General features: G+C 36.4%; 1 protein-coding gene and 1 non-coding gene across 2 annotated transcripts in view; one reads left to right on the top strand and one right to left on the bottom strand.

The window, feature by feature from the left end:
* The window catches only part of Gtf2f2 (general transcription factor IIF subunit 2), a 133826-nt gene that overhangs the window by 74584 nt on the left and 49311 nt on the right, over window positions 1-9931 (bottom strand). The window lies entirely within an intron of this gene.
* On the top strand, window positions 5156-5259 carry LOC122112952. Its single transcript, XR_006148327.1, has one exon. It is a non-coding gene; the product is annotated as a U6 spliceosomal RNA (small nuclear RNA).

Raw genomic sequence — 9931 nt, 5'->3', positions numbered from 1 at the left:
AAAAAAAAAAGAATATATGTTAAACTGTGATAGGTAGACAGATTTCATTTTATTAGTTTAAAAATACCTATGATGGCTTTCAGGACTTACTTACTAGTCTCATATAAAAATCCACAGCAATAACCACAGTAGCTGTTTTATCAGTAAGTTAAAATCAGTAGGATTAATACTTATTAAGACCTAATTTACAAATATGCCTATCTGATCATTATAAATAAATACTTTTAAGTGAAATGATGGTGGCCCAGATTAAAATTATAGTGTCACAATTGTAATTATCCTTGCTAGTAAAGCAGAGATACATTATGGATTATCTAAAACAGCATGCAACTTAGAAGCTAAGTGTCTAGCTTTTAAGTAATGATTTTTTTTCTGTAGCAGATATACTAATCATACTTTGCTTAAGCTAATATTAAAGTTAATTTGCTTCTGTCAACAAACAGCAAGGGAGAAATGTTAAAAGAACACTTGCTGAGAAGAGATACCTAAGATGAAATCTAAAGTTGGTCTAAAATAACTTAGAAAGAGGTAATTGTGTTCTTCGTAATTTTTTTTTTGTCAAAACAAACAATAGGTTGAGTTTCCTTTTTCCTATTTTTAATTCTTTCTTTGTCTAGGCTGGCCTTAAACCCACAACCCTTCTGTCTCAGCCTATCTTCTTGGGTACTTAGATTACAGGCATGTCTCAGCACACTTGCCTTGGTTCAAGCCTTTGATCCAACCAAAATACTAAAATCTCAAGGAGATGTGTATTTTATAAGTTGATATAAAGGACTCAAATGAATTGAATTTTTCTAAGAGACAATGTATGACTTGGACTAGTGATAGAGTACTTGTCCGGCATTTGCAAAGCTTTGGGTTTAAGCACTAATCCTGTTACAGAAGGGGGAAAAATCCCCCTAAAAAATTCAAAGCATTTTTCATGTAAAATACTGAAACTCTATTCTTGTTTCAGCACTACTTGCTTTAGGAAAATATATTGATTTGAATATTAAAGAATGAGACAACTATATCTTAAAAAAATCTGTTCCCATCATAAAATATAATGGAGTTAATCTTATACAATAAAACATTTTTCCAAACCAGAACATTTTGTTACATTTCATAGTAAGTTTTAATAACAATTATAACTTTTGGAAATTCCTGCTAGAGGAAAGGCTTAACTTTATAAAAAGCAATTTTGATTACTGTCATCTAAAATGTTTAGCACACATTTTTCTTCATTGAAGTAGAAAATCAAACGAGTCTACTGATTCTTAATTTCACCCTATTGATTTTGCTTCCTTAGAACTGATGCTCATTAACTCTTTTTTAGGATTCCTAAGAAATGTTGAATGATACTAACTTTAACCTCAACAGTTTTATGAATTTTATAATTGCTCATTGCTTAATGTAGTTTTATAATTGGTCCATTTGCATTTAATTTAGGTATATATATACATACCACTTGACAAATTTTTATTAATTCTTAAAACCATTTAAAAATAAGAGGTCTCTCTATCACCTTGTGAGAGCACCCAAACTCAGAGTATGCCCCTGCCCTTCTATTTATCTGCCATTTGTCTGTGTGTCTGCATACCTGCTTGCATACTTACTCGATAGAGCTCTGCTAAGTTTTCTTACCAAAAGAAGAGATAGAGATATTTTAATTCTATATCCTAACAAAATTGTTTTGATTTTTCAAATTTTTTCCGTACATATATAGGTATTTAAAAATACATAAAAAGGAGAAAAAAAGACTGTAGATAGAGCATGCATGGAAATAGTATTATATAACTACTGGAGAAGATAGATGTGCAACACATGCCTGCAACCCCAGCACTTGGGAAATAGAGGCAGGAGGATTTTAAGTTCAAAGCCAGGCTGGGCTATGGTAAGTTTCAGGATAGCATGAGCTATGCTGAAAGGTAAGATAAAGATAATTAGAAGAATCAAAGAATCTAAAAGCCAATGATAATTTTTAGGGAATATTTTCTTTCCTTTTAAAAAAAGTATTTTCAAATTGATAAAAAGAAATTATATATATTTCAAGTGCTGTTTGAAATATGTATACATTGTGGAATGGCTCATGGAACCAATTGACATATGCATTAACTCCATATATTTCTGTCCTTTCAAAAGTGTACATTGTTATTAACCATAGTCACCATGCTGTGCAACAGCTAAAAGGTATAAGTGGTTGATTTATAAAACCAAAAACCACAACCACAGGTATTTACAACATGTGTATGTCTAATTGTTACAATGCAGCCCCCAAATAATACCATTCTAAGGTTCAGTATAAAAAAACGCAGCTATTTCATAAACTAAAAGGTTATACTAAATGACACTCAGGTCTTCAGTCATATTTTCTTTCCTTTTCTCTGTCTCTCAGTTAAAATTTTAGTTTACCTGGGTACTAATTTTACTTAATTAGAAGCAAGAAAAAGGAGGCTTGAATATACCTCTTGCTATCATAAATCAAAACAGTATTGTATGAACTATAAAAGTCATCAGATGAAGGATCTATATAGAAAAGAATCAATGTGTGCTTGTGTAAAACATACACCAACCTGGCAGTTAACAACTGTTGAGTGAATTCAAAGGCTCTCTATGTGTTAAATAAAACCCTTATTTAGTATTACCAAGATGCTCCCTTTACTTAGAGAATTTAATAAAAATATAAGTAGTGTCAAACAGTAGTTTGGTTCAAGGTAGATTTCAAGGCAATGCAAAAGGAAAAGCAGTTGGGAATTTCAAAATCTATTACTAATGAAGTAAACAGTTAAAAACCTCTTACACAGAACTAGTGGTTTTCCAACAAGAGAACACCATCCAGCTCTTCCAGCAAAGAAATCATGTCCATTGTCTAGGTATAGAGGCAATATGTACCCCTTAAAAAACCATGTGATAAGTCAAAAAATAAGAAAAGGTAGACAGTGCAGAAAATCTGAGCCTTTAAAAGAAGAAATAATAAGCATGTCTCCTGTTTGCTGAGGTGTCACTCAGTGTTAGGCATGCACAAAATATTTGTGCATTATCTCCATTAAGCACCCAACACGTAACAGTCTCAGGTCTGATTCTCTCCTTCTGTGGTGGAAACCCAACCTGATACAGGGTGGCAACAGTTTTCCCCCAGTCTTCTGAGGCTATTAAGTTGACAAGTTCTAACAAGGGAACTTAAGTATAGTGTGACTTCTGAATATTCTCTGGCAAAAAGTGATGCAGCAGGTTTAAGTCTCTTTTCCTTCCCATGCTTGCTGACACATTACTGCCCAAGTTGTAGATAGAATGGTTATACCAAGAAAAATCATTCAAGATCACTTAGAAACCACAGGATCAGGACCACAATAGATTCAGGATCACAATAGAAACCACAAGCTAATAATGAATGGCAAAGTTGCTGATGACCATGGAGCCACTAGCAGAGCTGGACGTTTTAACCTCAGAACAGAACTTTCTTTAGAAGAGATACATTTGAGTTACTGATATGTTCAGATTCTGTCAGTGTCATTAATCCTAACAGACAAGAGATGGGCAATTACAGGGAGAAAAAAATAGGGATCCACAAGGTTGGTCAACTTGGCTGTAGTCTCAAAGCTAGACAGCACCCTTCAATGTCAAGCTCTTAACCATCCTATGATACTATTTCAGAGAAGACTTAAAGAACTCATGAGAAACAGAGAGGACAGGAGGCAAGACATTGCTGAAGAAGGGTCAACACCTCTACACATTAGCATGGGCCAAGACTTAGCATACAATAATAGATGCCACCGTTAACCTAAAGAGAATCCAGTCTTCCTATGAGCATGCCACTAGGAAAAGCCTAGAAACAGAGACTCCATGTCTGAGTTCTGTGGGGATGGATGGGTGGGGGAGGAGAAGGAGGAAGAAAGGAAAGAAAGCTAGGAAAGAAACTTATAGAACCAGAGAGATTGTCTTCATTCAAATACAGACTCATGGGGCTGGAAAGGTAGCTTAGCGGTAGAGTGCATGCCTTGCAAGCATGAGGCCCTGGGTTCGATTCCTCAGCACCACATAAACAGAAAAAGCCGGAAGTGGCGCTGTGGCTCCAGTGGTAGAGCGCTAGCCTTGAGCTGAAGAACTGAGGAACAGCGCCCAGACCCAGAGTTCAGGCCCCATGACCGGCAAAAAAAAAAAAACAAAAAACAAAAAAAAGTATAGACTCATTACTGGATTAAATCTGGAAGTAATAGCTACCAACTGGAAATAAGCATAAAACTAATAAATGAAAATGAACTGAAAAATGGTTCAGGGACCATCGAAGAAAGAGTAAAATATCTTTAAGTAAATGGGAAGAGGGAAGGTATTTGTACATTTGTACATGAAGTAAACAAAGGAGCAACAGTACAGAAGTTTGAGATACAGTATATTTTTTATTCTGCTTCTGCTTTGGGGACAGAAAAGATTATGGCAGTACTGAGAGAAGGGTATAATTTGTTTCCTTGTAGTTTCAACAATTTTTTTTTTAAATGCTGAAAAGTGCCAAGTTTGTTTTTTTTTTGTTGTTGTTGTTTTGTTTTGTTTTTTGGCCAGTCCTGTGGTGTAAACTCAGAGACTCAAGCTTGCTTGGCCTGTTTGCTTACTCAGAGGCCTTGAACCACTTGAACCATGCCTCCACTGGTTATTTTGGAAATACAGTCTTGTGGACTTAAATGCTACCTGCCATTCTGTGGTTCTGTCTCCTGAGTAGCTAGGATTACAGGCATGAGCCACCAGTGCCCAGTTCACAAAGCATTTCCAATATTCTGTTTAACAATCACTTGGAAAGGAGTGCAGTAAGAACAATGGGAAAGAGAAATGCAATCTAAAAAAACTGAACTGGTGAGAGATGGAAGAAGAGAACCATAGCCAATTTCTTATTAACAGTACGTTAAGTTTCTCACTGAATAAGGAAGTTTCTGAATGACAAAGGGAGGCCCAGGGCTTTAACCAGCAGGGCAACCACGAGTTCCCTAGCAGTCCATATTCCATTTCTCTACATAAGTAAGACTTGTGGCCAATGATTTAATTAGGTGTTTACCCCCAATAAGATGTCAATGGAAGCATCAAGGAAAGCAGAAGCTAACTAACGCACACACAGTCTAAAATACTGAGGTACTAATTCTAAAACTCACAAATTATTTTTTAAAAAAAGCAAAAAAAAAAAAAAAAGTACTTACTTCAGCAGTAACAAAGTAAAATTTGAACAAGACAGAGAAGATTAGGATGCCCCTGGGCAACAATCACACACAAATTCAGGAAGTGGTCCACACTGTAAAGTTCTAGTAAGTCTTTAAAAAATAAAAAATAGAAAAACTGGGAGAGCACAAAGAAAGGGTGATGTCCAAAAAGAAATGTACTCATTACCTGACTTATGAAACTGTAATCTCCCTGTACATCACACCTTTTAATAATAAGAAAAACAAAAATTAAGAGAGAAAAGTAAAAATAATAAAAAACAAAAATATAAAATCACCCTTGTTTGCAAGCTTTATTTTATACAGTCACTAGATAGGCAAATATCCTTAAACACAGAATATAAATATAAAATGAGTCTACTAGAAACAAATACTAATAGAGGTTCTGGTGGCTCACACCTGTAATCCTGAGGATTGCAGTTCGAAGTCAGCCTAGGCAGGAAAGTCCATGAGACTTTTATTTCCAATTAACCACCAAAATGAAGTGAAGCTGTGCCTTAAGTGGCAGAGTGCTAGCCTTGAGCACACAATATCAAGGGATAGTGCCCAGGCCCTGAGTTCAAGTACTAGGACTGGCATAGGAAAAAAAGAAAAGGTCAAATACTGGCAAAGGAAGGAAGGAAGGAAGGAAGGAAGGAGGGAAGGAAGGAGGGAAGGAGGGAGGGAGAAAGAGAAAGAGAGAGAGAGAGAGAAAGAAAGAAAGAAAGAAAGAAAGAAAGAAAGAAAGAAAGAAAGAAAGAAAGAAAGAAAGAAAGAAAGAAAGAAAAAAAGAAAGAAAGAAAGAGAGAGAGAGAGAGGGAGGGAGGGAGTGAGGGAGGAAGGGAGGGAGGGAGGGCAGGAAGGAAGGAAGGAAGGAAGGAAGGGAGGGAGGGAAGAAGGAAAGAAGTGAAGGAAGTCCAATACAGCTAACTAGCTAGGAACCTTGCCTTGGAACCTAGGCATCTTTTAATTCTGTTAAATAACATCAAGAGGATGAGGAATGATTTAAAAAAAAAAAAAAGTGCTTGCTCTAAAGAGGTCAAGGAAGAGGCCTATAATAATCTACTTCAAACCAACAATGACAATGCTTGATTAATCTTGTTGAACTGAACATATATTAACTAAAGTTTCTAATGTCACTGTTACCTAATACTGAATTTAGACTTTCTGTTATATGATATCAAAGCAATTCATTGTCTTGGACCCATATTCTAAAAACACAGTTACAGTATGATACCAGTGGCTCATACCTGTAATCCTAGTCCCTTAAGAGGCTAAGATTTGAGGATCGAGGTTCAAAGTCAACCTGGACAGGAAATCCCTGAAACTCATTTCCAATAAACAAGTAAAAAGCGAGAAGTGGAAATGTGGTTCAAGTGTTAGAGTCAGCCTTGAACAAAAAGCTAAGGGAGAGAGTCCTGGCTTTGAGTCCAAGCTCCAAACCTGGCACAAAAATAAAATAAAACTCCTTTACATTACACATTCAAAACTTCTTCATAACCTAAGACTCTTACCTTTACTTGCTCATCCTGTTCAGCATTCTACTCAGGTCCCTATGGACTCCTATTATACATGTAGAATAATAATGAAAGGGCATTGAGATTGTAAATATGAAAATAAAAGAATTTTTAAAAGCAAAAGAAAAGGTCACTAATGTTTACTATGTACTAACTCCAAGCAGTATTTCTGTCTTCTGCTATGTTCAGTTTACAAATGGAGAAACCGAAGCCTGGCAAAGAATAAATGCAGGGTTGCAGAGCACATCATGAGAGACAAAGGAGGGTTTTGATTCAGCAGTTAGACATGCAACTACTGTAGGGCACATGCTCTCAAAGTACATTCTCCCTCTCCCTTTAAAAATAAAATCCTCTTGTGACAAATTCACTATACAGCTTCAAAATGTTAACACAATTCAGATGTAAGGTAATCACCAAAAATCTATGTTTTAAGAACATGAGAAAAAATGTTCACACATCTGAGCAATGGGCAAATATAAAACATTCCTAGTTATTCAATCCAAGTTTCTTCAAAGAATCTATCTTGATTAAGCTTTTTTAGTCTGATGTATTATGTTAAAGTGCTGTAGTGTCAGTAACTTAAAAAAAAAAAAACTACTATGAATAGGAAAAAAAATTCACGCTGCCTAGCTGAAATGAATGACTCCTCTTATATGGTAGCCAGTGAGAAGAGAGTAAGGTATATAGAGAATTGGTGCTATGAAATCTGAATGTCATGTTTGATGTGTGTTTTGTTTTGTTGTAGAGCACTGGGACTTGAAGACAGGTAATCTACTATTTAAGCCACACCTCCAACCCTTTTTGTTTTAGTTATTTTTTGGATAGGGTGTCTGTCACATTTTTGCCTGGGCCAAGCTAGTCCATGATCCTCCTACTTAGACCTCCCACATGTTTGGGATGGCAGGTGTGTACCACCACTCCAAGCTACTGGTTGAGATGAGGTCTCACCAACATTTTATCCAGGCTGGTCTTGAATTGCCATCCTCAGGAGTGGCTGAGATTACAGATGTAAGCCACCACTCCCTACTACATTTGGTTTCTGATGTCTACATGTGAAAAGGACCACTTAAAGACTGGCAATTTAGGGCTGGGAAGGTGGCTCAGTGGTAGAGAGCTTGCCTTGCATGCCTGAGGCCCTGGGTTCGATTCCTCAGCACCACATAAGAAAAAAGAAAAAAGCTGGAAGTGGTGCTGTGGCTCAAGTGGTAGAGCGCTAGCCTTGAGCTGAAGAGCTGAGGGGCAGTGCCCAAGCCCAGAGTTCAGGCCCCACGACCAGACCCCCCCCCCCCCCCAAAAAAAAAAGACTGGCAATTTATCAACACAAAAAATATACTTCTTCTCAGGAAAAATTTGTGTCTACTACACATCATTTTAACTTTCTAAGGAGAACATTAATGCAATAATTCATGCAAAAGGTTAAAGTAATTTAGATGACAGCTGTCTAGTATAATAAATGCTGTTAAGTAGCAGTACAATCCATTTGGTATAAAACAAAACTTAAAAATAATAGAATAGGTAATTATTTTTACATGATATAACTATGGACCAAAATTAAAGCTCACAATTAACATGAAAATACTTATTTGTTAAAATGAGATTACAAAAAACAAACAAACAAATGAGATTTCAACATTAAAGAAAATACCAGGGGGAAGGGGAGTAGGGGGGAATGGGAGAAAATAAGGGAGGGGTTAACACTGTTCAAAAAGAAATGTAGCCAGATGCCGGTGGCTCACTCCTGTAATCCTAGCTACTCAGGAGGCTGAGAACTGAGGATCAAGGTTCAAAGCCAGCCCAAGCAGGAACAACCATGAGACCTTATCTCCAATTAACCCCCAGAAAACCAGAAGTGGCACTGTGGCTCAAGTGGTAGAGTGCTTGCCTTGAGCTGAAGAGCTCAGGGCAGCACTCAGGCCAAGTTCAAGCCCCACGAAAAAAAAAGAAATGTACTAATAACCTTACTTTTATGTAATTGTAACCTCTCTCATCACCTTTACAGTAAAATTTTTAAAAGAAAGAAAAGGAAAAGAAAATACAAGCAGAAGTATAAGGAAAAAAGAAAAGGAAAGTATGTTCAATAACTCAGTCAATTCTTCAACAGAAGTGTTTAGAGTGTACAGTTAGCTGGGAAAGAAGCATTATTACCAGGTCTTACTCAACTTTAAGCAACAAAAAGTGTATACTGAAAAAATAGGAAATTATAACTATGAGTCTAAAATAGACACAAAATAGAGACAAGACTAAAATTCTGCAAAATCTTAAAACTGAATATTTTGTAAAACTCACCTGAACCATTTTTAAAAGGACTCTTAATTTTGAAATCTCGATAATATAGGAATGAAAATATTCATATGTATTTCAAGAATAAGATAGATTGACCAAAGGTTAGAACAAATTTATTTATAATACGTGGATTAAACAGAAATAGAATTGGTTATAGAATGGTCACTTTCAGAGCCTTGATGAAGTGATAATATAACCAATAAAAACTGAAAAGCTTTGTTTACCCTTCACATCCCTTGGAGGCTGCAATGCTTGATAAGAAATGTACTCATTATCTTGCCCATGTAATTGTAACCCCTCTGTACAGTATGTTCACAAAAAAATTTTTAAAAAAACTGAAAAGCTGGCCAGGCGCTGGTGGCTCACACCTTTAATCCTAGCTACTCAGGAGGCTGACATCTGAGGATTTGCCAGCCCCGGCAGGAATGTAGTCTGTGAGACTCTTATTTCCAACTTACCACCAGTGGCACTGTGGCTCAAGTGGTAGAGCACTAGCCTTGAGCTGAAGAGCTCAGGGACAAAAAAAAAATTGAAAAACTGTATTCCAAAAAATAAATTCCTAATTTAAGAGAATCAACACCCTGTCAAAAAGCAAAACATGGAGCTACAAGATAATATAACTTTAAGCTGAGTATTTAAGCTGGATCACACCTGAAATCTTAGCTACTCAGGAAACTGAGATCTGAAGAGTGCAGTTCAAAGCCAGCATGAGCAGCAACATCTGTGAGACATATCTCCAATTAAGCACCCAAAAGCTGGAAGTGGAGATATGGCTCAAGTGGCAGAGAACCAGCCTTGAGTGAAAAAGCTATGAGTTCAAGCCCAGTACTTGCATAAAACGACAATATGACTCCAGTTCTTCACTCATTCTCCATATCTACAATCTCACTTTCTCATTCTCAACATTAGAAGAAACTCTTGAGAACTTGTATTTCTTTTGGAAATAAAATATTGATATGCTATTCAGAGATC

The sequence above is a fragment of the Dipodomys spectabilis genome, unplaced genomic scaffold (assembly GCF_019054845.1).
Source record: "Dipodomys spectabilis isolate Male_0828 unplaced genomic scaffold, ASM1905484v1 ptg000095l, whole genome shotgun sequence".
Lineage (NCBI taxonomy): Eukaryota > Metazoa > Chordata > Mammalia > Rodentia > Heteromyidae > Dipodomys > Dipodomys spectabilis.
The sequence above is the reverse complement of the archived record's forward strand: the minus strand, read 5'-3'. Positions and strand labels throughout refer to the sequence as shown.